The sequence below is a fragment of the Pollicipes pollicipes genome, unplaced genomic scaffold (genome assembly GCF_011947565.3).
Source record: "Pollicipes pollicipes isolate AB1234 unplaced genomic scaffold, Ppol_2.1 Scaffold_3087;HRSCAF=3621_pilon_pilon_pilon, whole genome shotgun sequence".
In the NCBI taxonomy this organism is placed as follows: Eukaryota; Metazoa; Arthropoda; class Thecostraca; order Pollicipedomorpha; family Pollicipedidae; genus Pollicipes; species Pollicipes pollicipes.
Genome location: NW_023596225.1, coordinates 8,758,412 through 8,773,596, shown reverse-complemented (window position 1 = coordinate 8,773,596; position 15,185 = coordinate 8,758,412). Strand labels below are relative to the sequence as shown.

Here is a 15,185-nt window from a genome sequence, read left to right as displayed (position 1 = left end):
GAAAAACCAGGATACCATCGACACCACTTCCAACGAGTTCACGTTATGAACAAGAGTAAAATCTACGCGAGAGTTAGACGTGGCCTGTTACTTTCTTTGATCGCGCCAAAGTTCTGCTCCATCACGGAACCTCTAGCACATATATATTTGTGCTCGTATGTAGCAACTTGCCGTTTGTGCCGAGCCCTTCCAGTAAGTCGAAGGACGAATACATTCTATCCGACGCTCAATACGAGGGCAGATCCTTGGCAAACAGTCATTGGATGGTATCAAACGTTCACACCGCATGTAGCTACAGGGCAGTGCAGAAAAACGCATCGGAAACAGAAAAAAAGTTTTATGTGTATTGCGTGGCACATCCAACTTGCTAATGACCGAATGGATGCATCGCCAACGTTGCCAATTAATCAGTAGATCTAAGCTACACGCCGCGGTCGTCTTCATCATGCTGCAGTGGTTAAGTGTTCAGTTTGGTCCGTCAGTCCGTTCAGATCAGATCGGTATATTTCGGAGAACAGTGGTGATGCTACTTCCCCCTACACCACCACCAGTGGCAGCCTCCACCACCGCCGCCGCCGCCGCCGCCACCGCCTCCATATCGGCCACCACCACCGCCACCGCCTCCTCCTCCTCCAGCTGTTGACAAGAGAGTGATGTTAAGGATCAGAAGCTGTCCTTGGCTGGCATTATCATGTCACAGATTGCGAATGCTACTAACGCTAGCATTGTCCAGGCCTGTTTGTTCAACTCATCGCACAGGTGATACCAAAGTGAAGGATCACCTTGTATGCACCAAGACACTCATCCAACACCGTGATTACTGCCCTTAATGCCACGGCACTTACGTCCAGTAATCAAAATATTTGAAGACAAATCTGACAATGACTGCACAGCACGAATCCGAAGACCGTATTCAAATATATATGCATGATTCGACAACTCTGGCCACTCTGATAAAATTGAGCAGCCTTTGGGTGTGACAGTGGATTTCAAGGCCTTTCGATTTTATGCCTATGCCCTGCTAACAGTATCTTAAACACTCGATTCTTTTCCCGAGCAGTCTTCAATAGAGTGCTGCAAACGGAACCGGAACGGTGTCGCTTTGAGGTGGAGTTCAAACAAGTCTCTGCGGCGGCAGCCTCACACGGCCGCAGTGCAGTGGTACTCACGAGCTGCCGTGGCGACCGCCAGCAGCGTCGCCAGCAGAGCGAGCAGGAAGGTGGAGCTGAACCACTTCATGGTGGGTCTGATGCGGTCCGCTCACCGGGTTCACCTTTTATATCCAACTTAAGCGCGATCAGTCATCTCCGAGGCGTTCTGCCACGGGCGGAGCCACTGTCGCCGCAGCACGAGAAATCCTGGTATTTTTGGAGTCAAGAGGAGTTCGGCGAATCCGGGAGGGCGATTACGGGCCTTTTCTTCCGATAGAGGGTGATTGTACATATTAAGAAAGACAGGTTGGCAGTGGCCGCAGATTATTCGCACGTTCAGCTTTAGTTATCCAAGCTTTGTGGCGTCCATAACAGGGGGCCATCATCACAGCTTGAGAAGTTGGTCGGGCGGGCGGCTCCCCAACGTTAGGCGTGTACGTCACAAAGTCGCACTGGCTTGAGCGGCGGCGTTGCATTGCAACGTCGACTGCGTCGCTTGGAAAACAGTAGTCACGCAGGAATGCTGTGATCGGTCTTGTCTATTGTCGTGCAGCATGGCGTCAAGTTTGTATTGTTATGTGGCCTCGGTGCGCGCTATTATGTCGCGTGTGGGAGATATTCGAAGTGGTGTGCGAGCGTTGTGCAAGAGTGAGCATCAAAGGCGTTCTTTTGGCAGCAACATGCCCATTTGCTCCTCCGAGGCGGCCTCTTGCAAAAGTGTTAAACGGCACAATGAAGGTACTTTGTTTTTTTACATAAAAAAACGATCCAACTGCCCTGAAAACATGAGTACACTGTTGCTCTTGAACCATAAATGTGGAGAATGCGGTAATCTGATTTGATCATTTTCGAGATCATGACTGATCCTGGCCATCTGGTTAGGACCAGTCCCACACCCAATGTTAAACCATGCCTTCGACCAAGTGCAGCTCCTTCTAAGCAACTGGACATCGCCGGCGCGCCGACGTGGGTATGCGTGTGCTTAAAAAGAAAATTATGGTCTGTTTTATGCAGAGATCTTTCAACCCGATTTACAGTTTAACGCATGCGCAATCTATGCCCATCTGGGCAGTTTGCAGACTACAATATGAGATTCAAACGACATTTTCCAACCATAATCTTGTTTACAAAGTGGGACCTGACTACCATACAAGTGGTACAGCCATCTATGCCACTCTGGCGAAGGGAGTGCGTGTCAGGGGTGGAGCCAGGGTTAGCGACGGGGGAGGGCAAATTTGCACGAGCGAGTCCCAGCCCCATTGACAACACATCTATGCACTGTGAACTGACTAATAGACACCCCAACTGCTAATAAATACAGTACCTAGCGCATCAATGAGCTACCAGTATTGGTTTGCCCTGGTGCCTTGAACATTTCTTTCAGCTGCGTGCCGTACATGTTCGTCCGCCTATATGCGAGCCTTATTGCCAATGAGCCACTTTTGGACTCTGCGTGTCACTGTCCATGCTAGTGTTTGAGATTTCAAACAAAAGGTATTTGCCTGGTCACCAAAGTTCGGGATTACATACAGTAATATCATGGTAAAAAATGCTGATATGCCTAAACCTTAGACCTTGAACCTCACGTGCAGAGGCGAATGGAGGGGGGAGGGCTGGGAGTGCCGCGGTGTTCTCGTGTATTTTTGCGTCGGAGAACAGTAATGGCGGCGCCACCCCCCTGGGGCAACCGATGCACTGAAATGGGACCATGAAGCGGGGCCATCCAGACAAATCCGTGGCTATGGCCAGGAGCGGTAGATATGAGAATGATGCATGCGGTGCAGCACTCGTCGGCCATTGACCGTCCCTCTTACCCACTCGGATTATGTCACGCTGGACCACCAAAAAGCATTTGTGTATGAAAACAAGCATGAGATAACCCCAAAAAGGGCATGTCCGGGTCCAACACGTTTTGCTGTCGCAATAAGAAACAGCACAGACGACTTGTAATGATTAAACCTGAAAACATGAAGCACAACATTAATATCGAGCCTGTTGGACAGGTGCAGATTGAGCCAAATCACGGAACAGCTAACAGAACTACTCAGCAGTGAAATCTCTAGACAGCATCCTATGTACGCACGTATCATTTTGCGAATGCTTTTTTTATCCTGATGCTAACTGTGTAACAACAATATCAAAACTAACAGCTGTCAATGCCTATGGAAGGCAAGGCTGAAAGCTGAACTAAAGTGGAAGCCTCCTCCTCAGCGACTAGGCCGCGTGCTGGTTTAACTTTGGGTGATGTGATTTGTAACTTCATGCAAGTTGTATGCATTCATTCTTAACACGCGGTCGGGTGGGGTGTCAAATTGACCCCCTCCCCCAAGGTTTTTTTCGGAATGGTTTCCCAACGGCGCGGCGTAGCCGCGACAAATTTTGCGTAACTGTAGACAGCTGAGTAGCAATTCGCCTGACATTGACCTATGGCAGGTGAAAGTCAGGCCATGGTTTCAGCGGGGGCAATTTCTAAGAAGTCGCTCAATGTGATCCAGCAACGGAGTGTTAGACGAAGCCATACATCTCTGAAATATTGTCCTATGCCACACAACACTTGAATCAACAAATTACATTGACCTAAGGTTTGATATGAATGTCAGACCAAGGTCAAAACCAACATATGTTTTTACTCTGGGGCTTGCTGTATCGGGTAGTTTCTGGTGCTCATTTCAAATTTATTGACAACAGGAACCGCATTACGCACGTTCCCTAGATTTCTTTAAGGTCAGGACAAGTCACTGACCTAGGATGACTGAAGTCAACGTTTTGTTTTTAGTAACATACTGCCTAGGGTAATCTTTGTCGCTTATTCAAATGCAAAACTCAAAGCAGTCTTGTATAACTGTGGTCACTATGACCTCTAAGAGGTCAAACAAGGTCAATGACCTTAGATGAGCACGTGACCTCTTGATTAGAACAGTTATCTAGAGTTTAAGGGTCCTTTGGAGACCAACCTGAAAGTTGACCTTGTTTAACCTTATTTGACTCGAAGGTCATGATTGAGAAGTTCTTGACGTTGAACGAAGACAGTTCACGCACAGGTCAGCACACCCTGTGAATTTAGCGTCTCTAGCTCCCTTAGTTCCTAAGATGTCAGGGGGTAGGTGGTCAAATTGACCCCTTACCTCCACCCAAGCGAAGGGTATCCAACCGGCCACCCGGGCGAGCGTCAACTGTTTTGTTCCCACCGCTCACGCAGCTGTCTCCCAGCTTCTTTTCTTGTGTTAATAATTTCTCAAAATAAAGCGAATGGAGCAAACCATTCCTTACAGACGCGCATGCAGCGGCATTGGGTTGTCCTCGAAGAATTGACGCAATGTTTGGGCAATGTCTTACACCTTCCCCCCCCCCCCCCCACCCCCTGTATCTATGCCCATCCATCTTCCAAAATGTTTGGAACATGCTGGCAAATCATGCTCCAAAACGATGATGCAAGGTTCGAGCCTTGGCGCTTACGTAAGCGGTGCCATTAACTTCGGTGTGTATGATTTGTGAGTCATTTTCAGTATCGCAGCCTGGCATAGGCTTCCAGGTTATGAAATAATTTGACAAAAAACCGTTGTTCCTGACAATCTGGCGATGCAATTGACTGTCACGAGACTTGCAATATTGTCTTCAGCATGGCTGATGATCTCGCTGTCTTGGAATGCACGTCAGGCATGACATGTGTCGCGGCTCACCAAATGATCTCAACGTTGTTTTCCTGTTTGCTCAGCATCTCGAACTCCAAGGCTAACAGACCGATCTGCACGAAATTTTCACCACTGAATTCAGCATGGATATGCTGCCCCCCCCCCCTCTCCTTAATAGGTTATGAGAAGATCTCTCCAGTACGTCGTGGAATCACACCAAAATCGCGGTAGCCTTTTAGGTACTGCATGTGCGTGTTTTGACACTAGGATACTGTCTAATTGTCCCTAGAATACTCTGCAGGTTGTTCGAAGGTGGAGGCTGAGGCGGAGTGCGGAGACGGCGCCGGACTCGCGGGCTCGCATCGCAATGGGCCCAGAGCGGAATACGAGTCAAAAGATTGTGACAGTAATGCTGCTACATTTACGGAGCCCTACACCAAAATATGCCGGTATAGAACAAACAAACTACGAGTCATCATGCTCCGCACTAACCGATTCTGGTAAAAGTGTACCTTTGAACTTGCCTACTGTCATCAGTTATTGACTTAGCAACATACTAATTGAAACCAATCGCCGGATCACGTTGAGACAAGTTCATCAATAGTTGATTTCAGCGAGGCTCTATTATTCTGAATTTGGAAAAACCAGGATACCATCGACACCACTTCCAACGAGTTCACGTTATGAACAAGAGTAAAATCTACGCGAGAGTTAGACGTGGCCTGTTACTTTCTTTGATCGCGCCAAAGTTCTGCTCCATCACGGAACCTCTAGCACATATATATTTGTGCTCGTATGTAGCAACTTGCCGTTTGTGCCGAGCCGTTCCAGTAAGTCGAAGGACGAATACATTCTATCCGACGCTCAATACGAGGGCAGATCCTTGGCAAACAGTCATTGGATGGTATCAAACGTTCACACCGCATGTAGCTACAGGGCAGTGCAGAAAAACGCATCGGAAACAGAAAAAAGTTTGATGTGTATTGCGTGGCACATCCAACTTGCTTATGACCGAATGGGTGCATCGCCAACGTTGCCAATTAATCAGTAGATCTAAGCTACACACCGCGGTCGTCTTCATCATGCTGCAGTGGTTAAGTGTTCAGTTTGGTCCGTCAGTCCGTTCAGATCAGATCGGTATATTTCGAAGAACAGTGGTGATGCTACTTCCCCTTACACCACCACCAGTGGCAGCCTCCACCACCGCCGCCGCCGCCGCCGCCACCGCCTCCAGATGGACCACCACCGCCACCGCCGCCGCCGCCACCGCCTCCAAATCGCCCACCACCACCGCCACCGCCTCCTCCTCCTCCCGCTGTTGACAAGAGAGTGATGTTAAGGATCAGAAGCTGTCCTTGGCTGGCATTATCGTGTCACAAATTGCGAATGCTACTAATGCTAGCATTGTCCAGGCCTGTTTGTTCAACTCATCGCACAGGTGATACCAAAGTGAAGGATCACCTTGTATGTACCAAGACACTTATCCTACATCGTGATTACTGTCCTTAATGCCACGGCACTGAGGTCCAGTGATCAAAATATTTGAAGACAAATCTGACAATGACTGAACAGCACAAATCCGAATACCGTCTTCAAATAAATATGCATGATTCGACAACTCTGGCCACTCTGATAAAATTCAGCAGCCTTTGGGTGTGACAGTGGATGTCAAGGCCTTTCGATTTTATGCCTATGCCCTGCTAACAGTATCTGAAACACTCGATTCTTTTCCCGAGCAGTCTTCAATAGAGTGCTGCAAACGGAACCGGAACGGTGCCGCTTTGAGGTGGAGTTCAAACAAGTCTCTGCGGCGGCAGCCTCACACGGCCGCAGTGCAGTGGTACTCACGAGCTGCCGTGGCGACCGCCAGCAGCGTCGCCAGCAGAGCGAGCAGGAAGGTGGAGCTGAACCACTTCATGGTGGGTCTGATGCGGTCCGCTCACCGGTTTCACCTTTTATATCCAACTTAAGCGCGGTCAGTCACCTCCGAGGCGTTCTGCCGCGGGCGAAGCCACTGTCGCCGCAGCACGAGAAATCCTGGTATTTTTGGAGTCAAGAGGAGTTCGGCGAATCCGGAAGGGCGATTGCGGGCTTTCTCTTCTGAAAAAGGCCGATTGTACAGTTTAAGAAAGACAGGTTGGCAGTGGCCGCAGATTATTCGCACGTTCAGCTTTAGTTATCCAAGCTTTGTGGCGTCCATAACAGGGGGCCATCATCACAGCTTGAGAAGCTGGTCGGGCGGGCGGCTCCCCAACGTTAGGCGTGTACGTCACAAAGTCGCACTGGCTTGAGCGGCGGCGTTGCATTGCAACGTCGACTGCGTCGCTTGGAAAACAGTAGTCACGCAGGAATGCTGTGGTCGGTCTTGTCTACTGTCGTGCAGCATGGCGTCAAGTTTGTATTGTTATGTGGCCTCGGTGCGCGCTATTATGTCGCGCATGAGATATATTCAAAGTGGTGTGTGAGCGTTGTGCAAGAGTGAGCATCAAAGGCGTTTTTTTTGCAGCAACATGCGCATTTGCTCCTCCGAGGCGGCCTCTTGCAAAAATGCTAAACGGCACAATGAAGGCACTTTCGTTTTTTACATGAAAAACGATCCAACTGCCCTGAAAACATGAGTACACTGTTGCTCTTGAACTATAAATGTGGAGAATGCGGTAATCTGATTTGATCATTTTCGAGATCATGACTGATCCTGGCCATCTGGTTGAAGACCAGTCCCACACCCAATGTTAAACCATGCCTTCGACCAAGTGCAGCTCCTTCTAAGCAACTGGACATCGCCGGCGCGCCGAGGTGGGTATGCGTGTGCTTAAAAAGAAAATTATGGTCTGTTTTATGCAGAAATTTTTCGACCCGATTCGCAGTCCAATGCATGAACAATCTAAGCCGTTCTGTGTAGTTTGTAGACTGCAATACGAGATTCAAACGAGACTTTCCAACCATGATCTTGTTTGCAAAGTGGGGCCCGATTACCACACAAGTTGCACAGCCATTTATGCTATGCGGGCGTAGGGGGTGAGTGTCAGGTGCGTAGCCAGGGTTTGCGACAGGGGGGAGGGCAAGTTTGCACGAGCGAGTCCCAGCCCCATTGACGCCAATTTATGCACTGTGAACTGACTAGCAAATCCCACAACCGCTAATAGGCACAGTACCTAACGCATCAAAGAGCTACCAATATTGGTCTGCCCTGGTGCCTTAAACAGTTCTTTCAGCTGCTTGACGTACATGCTCGCCCGCCTATATGCGAGTCTTGTTACTAATGAACCACTTTTGGACTCTTCGTGTCGCGGTCCATGCTAGCGTCTGAGCTATTTACAAATAAAAGCTATTTACAAATTTCAAACAAAAGCTATTTACCTGGTCACCAAAGTTCGGGATTACATACAGTAATATCGGGGTAAACAACTACTGCTATGCCTAAATTATAGATCTTCAACCTCACGAGCAGAGACGAATGGGGACGGGGGGGGGGTCGGAGGCTGCGCTGTTCTCGTGATTTTTGCATCGGAAAACAGTAATGGAGGCGCCCCGTGCCCCCTTCCCCCCCCCCCCCCCCGGGGCAGCCGATGCACTGAGATGGGACTATGAAACGGGGCCATCCAAACAAATCCGTGGTTATGGCCAGAAGCGGTATGCGACAACGAAAGAGAGGGCATTTCCGGGTGCAACACGTTTTGTTGTCGTTGAGAAATAACACTGGTGACTTGTAATAGGGTCTGATTATTGCGCCTGTTAGGTACGTGCAAATGACTACGTTTCGTTGTGTCGCAGATCTAAGCTCCAGCTGTCGTGGACATGGTAGGGCATGCGGACGACGTGGAGGCCGCCTACCGGCAAACAGCCGCGAGGCGTCCAGTGCCCGCCCTGAACGAATTTGGCGAGGACGACGGGGTCAACGAATCGGGCGAAGACAAGCTCTATGGCGGTGACGGCGAGAGGACCGAAAATGGCCTCCGCCGCGGTGACGGGATGGACGAGGTCAACATCGAGCACAGGGCGCTGACCATCGTTGCCGGCCTCGTGGCGGTCAGGTGCAAACACCTCCATCCAAGTATGGGGCTGTCGACCCGAGAAGCACCAGCCGTGTACCTGACAGTTGGATACACGCGATTAGCCAAGGTGGTGTGATTCTACCGTTGCCGGCCTGGACGAGCGTTGTCGAGGCTTTCAAGATCGTGTTCCAGCTAGTGATGGGCTGAGGCATGGACTGAGACATTGGTATCGTCGACCGCCTCACAAAGCTCCTGCTGAGAAAGTTTTGCGCTGGACAAGCGGATTACACGGTAGCTGGTGACAACGCGCATCCATCTGCACCATATGAATATTAGGTGTTATGGTACGTTAGGCACTATGAAACATTAGTGGTTATGATACACTAGGCGCTCCTATACATTAGATGCTGTGATATATTTGGAGTGGTAGTGCATTAGTAGTTGTGAGACATTAGGTGATTTGATACACTGGACCTAATGGTACATTAGGTATAGTAACACATTAGGGGTTATGATATATTAGAGGTTATGAACAGTAGGCCTTGCGATACGTTAGGAGTTACGAACATTAGGTGTTGTGATACATTAGGGGTTAGGAGTATTAGGTGCTGCGATAATCCCCCGGGCTACTCTAAGTTACGTTAAGTTAGTTAAGTGCATGACAAGTGGCAATAGGAATTGTGCAACAATCAGCAACTTACAACTGCTGTTGTGATACAAACAGGCTAGAAAGGATGAGATGAAGTAATGTCTCCTTAGGTTAGGCACAGTTGGGCTACTGTCATAGAACTAAGCATTGGTGTTTTGTAAGAAGCAGTGACAAAATGCTCGTTTTCCCTGACCCCATCTTAACAGAAGCCAGAGGTATGTTTATTGTGTTTGACTTGGTGATGGGCTGACGTGTAGGCGTCCAATGTTTTTTTGCTTGAGCGTTTTATGTTTGTCGAATATTTTGTTGTTATTTTGTTATTCAATTCCTTTGCTTTGTTTTGTGTTAAAAGTGCTGTGGAAGGAAAATGCAAAGTGCAGCATCCAATTAGTGGTGTTAATAATTTTTCATGCTCATCACATTGTCATGAAATTACTATGCTTTGTTGTATTTCGTTTCACTTTAATGGTCTAAGATGTTAAAAAAGTAAAACAGTTTGGTCAGGTTTCTGATATTACGTCAATGCCAACTTGAAATAGAAGTCTTTGCTTGCTAAAGCATCAGTCACGAGCTCTTAAGTGCCATATTTTGTGAATTGATTCTTTCACTCCCTCACGGTCTTTTTGCGACGAAATTTCTCACTTCCACCATAGTTCAAAAGCGATTCTAGCTCCGTCTTTACACGTGTTTTATGCCGATAACTCATGCAGTTTATGCTGGCGTCGCTCCGCGCACGACTTCCTCGGGTATCTGTGAGGTTGCGCCGATTATGCGATCGGTGTATTGTTCATGCAGTCTTCTATTGTGTCATTTTGCGTATGCGATGATGTGCTCACCTTTATATAACGTCATTGAAGTGTATGCTTTCTAGCGGTTTCATCGGGTTTTCGAGACGTAATAGATTATGACAAACCATGCCTTTATACACAAACCCATGGACCAGACACATAACAGCGTGTACTTCTCTTCTCTCTGTCTGTATCTACTCTGTCGAATGGGCACGATTGGTTGAACACGGCCGTGCAGTACACCATTACCTGCCGGCCAGCCCGCCTCAAAGCCTATGCTGCACCTGCATGACTTTTATTTGCCAGGGAGAAAGCATACCCCGGCGGTGGTGGTAGCTGCCAAGCCGCGTGTGGTAACACAGATATATGCGGGGCGAGTCTTTATCAAGCTCCCGAAAGGATGTCGTTCACCACAAGCGTCCTCGTCACGAAATGTGATCAGAGGCGTGCAAAGCCGCGACACGTGCCAGACGGCCGCCATAAACGAAGCCCCCGATCACAGTCGGACCACGTAACACCACGACCAGTGGAACGCCTTTTAGAAATTCCGTCATTGCGTGCTGACTTCTGTGTTGGCGCCTGGGCCAGAGGCTTGAGAACTAAACCTGCTCAGCTACTGCGTGATGTCAAACATCGCCACTTCCTTCTGCGGTTAGCATTTTTAGCGTGGTCCTTTGCAAACGAGTCCCTCTCTCCTTGGAGTAGGATTTACAACAGTCATTGGCCCCCACTGCGGTCAGCATTTTATGCACGGTTCTCTTTAAACGGCTTTCTCATTTCTTGGAGAGGCATAAGACTACAGATAGCTAACGAAGCACAAGAGTGTCGAAGCGCTTAGTTGCACCTGCCCACGTTGCGTCATCCAGGGCAGATCACATCATGCAGACACGCTGCAGAACTGCGAGTTAGCACCCACGGAAGGTTCAGCGGACAGCTGTTTCGCAAAGAGAGCAGGCCTGCAAAGGGGCCGAGAGGCAGGAGTTACCTGCGAGAGAATCAGTGGCTGCGTTCGACGTAATGATCATGAAGGGTAATTGAACCGTGATAACAATTTTTCTAAGTCCTAAAACAATTACGCTAAGAGCGTTTGCATTTGTGTATGAAGCTTTTAACTGAAAAGGCTACCTTTAAGATATTTCGGTGGAGTAAACATCCGGTGTCCTAGCATTGCCGACTCTGTGTATAAAGCAACATCCGATGAGGAGGATTTTTCCCTCCGTTCCCGCATGTTTTGTGTGAATTTTTCACTACCACCTGATATTGTCTAACCACGCATATCAAACCCACGTTTCCCTTTTCGTGGCTTAAATGTGGCATCCAAAACCGAGCTCACTTGAAACCAACAAGCATAAGCAGTGCTCCACAGAAACTGGACACCTATGGCTGCATCCTGCCTCACCTACATTTGAATCATGTCTATGTATGCACAGAGCAAGGACGCCAGGTACCTCCAAGCCCAAGAACCCCAGCGACTCCAGCCGCTTGCATACGCCAAGTTAGGCTTATTTACAAAGTGGATCACAACTGCAGCTGTGCGCCAAACGCAAGAGTTTCACGCATCCCCAAATTTGTTTTGGTCGCACGACACAAGCACCACACAACCGAAGCAAAACCTGGTACAAACGGCAGCAAAGCCTGGTGGATAATCTTGCTCCACGTATTTCTCTTACCCGAAGAAACTTGACCACTAAATTGCATCACTCCCGAAATGCAAGAGTGAAAAATTCAAGAAATGCCTTCTAAATGAAATTATAAAGCTGAATATCACCCTTTGAACACTCAGTTCTACAGAAATTTAGTCAGTGAGCCGGCGAAAAAATGATACCAACAAACTATCATTCTTTATATTCATTGAATTAGTTGTTTTATCATCCGAGCGTAGTACAACTTCATTTTTCCCCTTTCTTTCCGATTGCCTTCAAGTACTCTATCTATGGCTCAAAACGTTGACCCATTCCTTTGCAAAATTTTGCAAACTTGCACATGTTCCATACATGCTTTGTATTAATCCGCCATCCGCCCAAACAAGTTTGATACACACCCAAGAGTGAACAATTCATAGGCAGTGAAAGAGACAATTTGCAGCACTGGACTTATTTTTAACATAAGATTTGCGCTGTTTAAACCCCCAGTTACGCGGTTTTTTGGTTCATGGCGAGCTCAATAATAATAAATCTAAGCCATGCTAGGTTTGCGACCTCATCACGGTACATTATCCTAGCGCGCGTGGCCTTGGGACTGGTCTGGCGCAGCTTATACAGAAGTGTTTGATAACGAAATTGCTTTATCATGCAGACCTTCTCTTTCTCGTTTCGCATTTTATTTTGCAGGTGGGTGAGCATAACTGATATCTATATTTTGTGGGTGGGTTGGATGACCCTGTCTTTCAGCAAACCATGCGAAAGACGCTGACTTTTTATGTGGGGGAGCGGGAAGAAGCGTGCTCTTAAAGGAAATGTTCCACATTTGAAGACACTGAGGTAAGCACCAGATATGATGGGAAAAGCTTAATTGTAACTATTCGTAAGTTTTCAAGGCTCAAAAACGACTCTTAGCAAAATTTCGAAGTTTGTAAAAATGCGCCCCATTACGTCATCGTTTGGTGGCGTTATGGAATGGTTTTGTGACGACAGCAATACCTGGCAGCATCTGGCAGCCAGACCTAAAGAATACCTCGAAACGCGCTAAAGCTGACGCCCGCCGGCCATTCTAGTGGCGAGTGCTATGTGGGGTGACCGGCCCGTGAATGGCTTGGTTGTGAATTTTTGTATTGACACTGGTCGTCGGACAAGCTTTGGTGAAAGGCTCGACATACGCAACGTAGTGATCGCCGGCTTTTATGGTAGATTATTAAGAATCTGCACCACAATAACCGCGATATGCTGTGAAAACCGTCATGTAGTGTCGTGAATCTCTAACCGAAACCTGCCGAGGACTGTTGAAGATATCAATACTGAACTGTCGACCCGTACTTGCCTGCAATGCTGTAGTCGTGACATTGATATCTTGTGATGTATGCAGTACTTGCTTTTTTGTTTCTTGTAACTGGAAGTGCAGTCACATGCCAAAGTTAACAATGAATCTGTAACATAACCATGAATTGATCACCAAATCATTGCTATTGCTATGGTAAATATGGTAAAGGAGCCACCAAGAATGCTTTCCTTGCACATCATTATTTATTTAGTCACTAGTTTGCCCTGAAACAATCATCGTGGTGTTACGGCATTCCGGCTCACGTCCTTTGGCAGCGCTAAATCAGCTGTTAAGTCATTCATATATTCTAAACTGTTTTCTCGCAGGCTTGACATAAAACAGTCAACCAATGTGGTACATTGTGAGATGGCACTGGTCAACAGCGTCATTGTGGTCTACTCCAGAGCTGTACTGTGGCATGACATAATTAACACTGATATGGTTTTTGTACTGCAATCCCCCGTTGCTTTCATAATATATTCCATCATGAGAAGGCTGGTCAAGTGTGTTTTCTTGTATTTACTCTGCATCTGACATGCGACTGGCCAGATACAATATGCCGACCACTCGCAGCAAAGTACACAACCAATAAGTGTCTCCACTTGTTCAGCCTGTTTTGTGAATCCCCAATACGTGAGTAACACATGCAAACACATCTTTGGCAAGACACATTCTGCATTCAATGATAATGAGAACTAGCATTTCACTCCCCAACCAATATCACATGACATTCTACCAGGAGCATCCATCCTCACTGGACAATGCCTAACGCCCGCCAGGGCGAGCAAAGCGGGGCTAGCTAGTCATGACAAATGCAACTACTGGAATCGACGTGCCGGGTGCGGCTGTCCGCCAGGCTCTCTCGACTCTCGTCCGGCCCATGTCCGCGGTGCACATTTGGGTTTGCCACACCGCAGTGCTTTGACGGACCAGTGATGGTGACCTGCATACGCTTGTCCACGATGGCCTCCAGGAGCGGGCGCGCGTGTGGAGAGGTACTCGACAGCGTCACCTCCCACAGGATGCACTGGTCGGAGATACGGCTGTAGACGCGAGACGTTCTGGAACCATCCAACAAAGTTGGGTCATAATTAATTCACAATGGCATCCATCAGCATGGACTTTTGTTGCTAACAACATGCTTCCCAGAAAATAATAATTCTGACAAAAAGCAAAGCAAAAACAAGCATAAACACCATATTACAAAAAAAACTTTCACCACTTAGCTACACCAAGCCACCAAATAATGACGTTCTATAACTCTGTCCAAACCATTTCCATGAATGAATTTCTGGGATCAGTGTCCAAAACAACGGAACCTAGTATGCACCTTGAACACATCTGATCGTAGGAATACCGTTTGAAGAAGAATTATGACGTTCCTGCATATGCTACATTGCTCGGTAGAGTCCACCCCGCCCTCTGACATCAATCCACCGGATGCAGGCCATCCCAGCCATGGGCAAAATAGCGAGCAACACCGCTGTTCCCCCTCACCCACCGCCGCGCGTGCTAAGGCAGACATACGAACTGAGGCGGACAAATGCTACTCGGAGTCACCGCCAGGTACATAACATCCATTGCATTTTTTGAAGGGCACTCACTGTAATCATATTTTTTTGCTCGTTTTGGGAAAATGAAATAAGAACTTTCTGGACTGATCCCAATCTCTTAAAGGGCGCAACGATGCCATAGTTAAATACTGCTTTTTACGCGATCACAAGATTAGCAACCGTTTCTTGACTACTAGCCACTATCCTGAATACCACAAATAATCAAACCCATGACTACACATTGCTGTGTTAGCAGGTGATGCATGTACTGCTGTGCTGGAGTATTCAGTGCGCCCCTTGGAGTCGTCAAGCCACACGGCGCGCCCGCGGGGAACTGCCGGTGGCGCCGCGCGGTCGCCCCCCCCCCCCCCCCCCCTCCGTCCGCGCTTAGCGCCCTAGGGTAGCCACCGATGGCGCCGCGCGGCCGCTCTTAGTCTGCGC

General features: G+C 48.1%; 1 long non-coding RNA gene across 1 annotated transcript; it reads right to left on the bottom strand.

Moving 5' to 3' along the window:
- Window positions 1–322: 322 nt before the first annotated feature.
- On the bottom strand, window positions 323–1,245 carry LOC119114737 (uncharacterized). The gene is made up of 2 exons (XR_005096058.1): window positions 1,170–1,245; window positions 323–636 (listed from the first exon to the last, which is right to left on the bottom strand). It is a non-coding gene; the product is annotated as an uncharacterized LOC119114737 (long non-coding RNA).
- Between the last annotated feature and the right edge of the window lie 13,940 nt (window positions 1,246–15,185).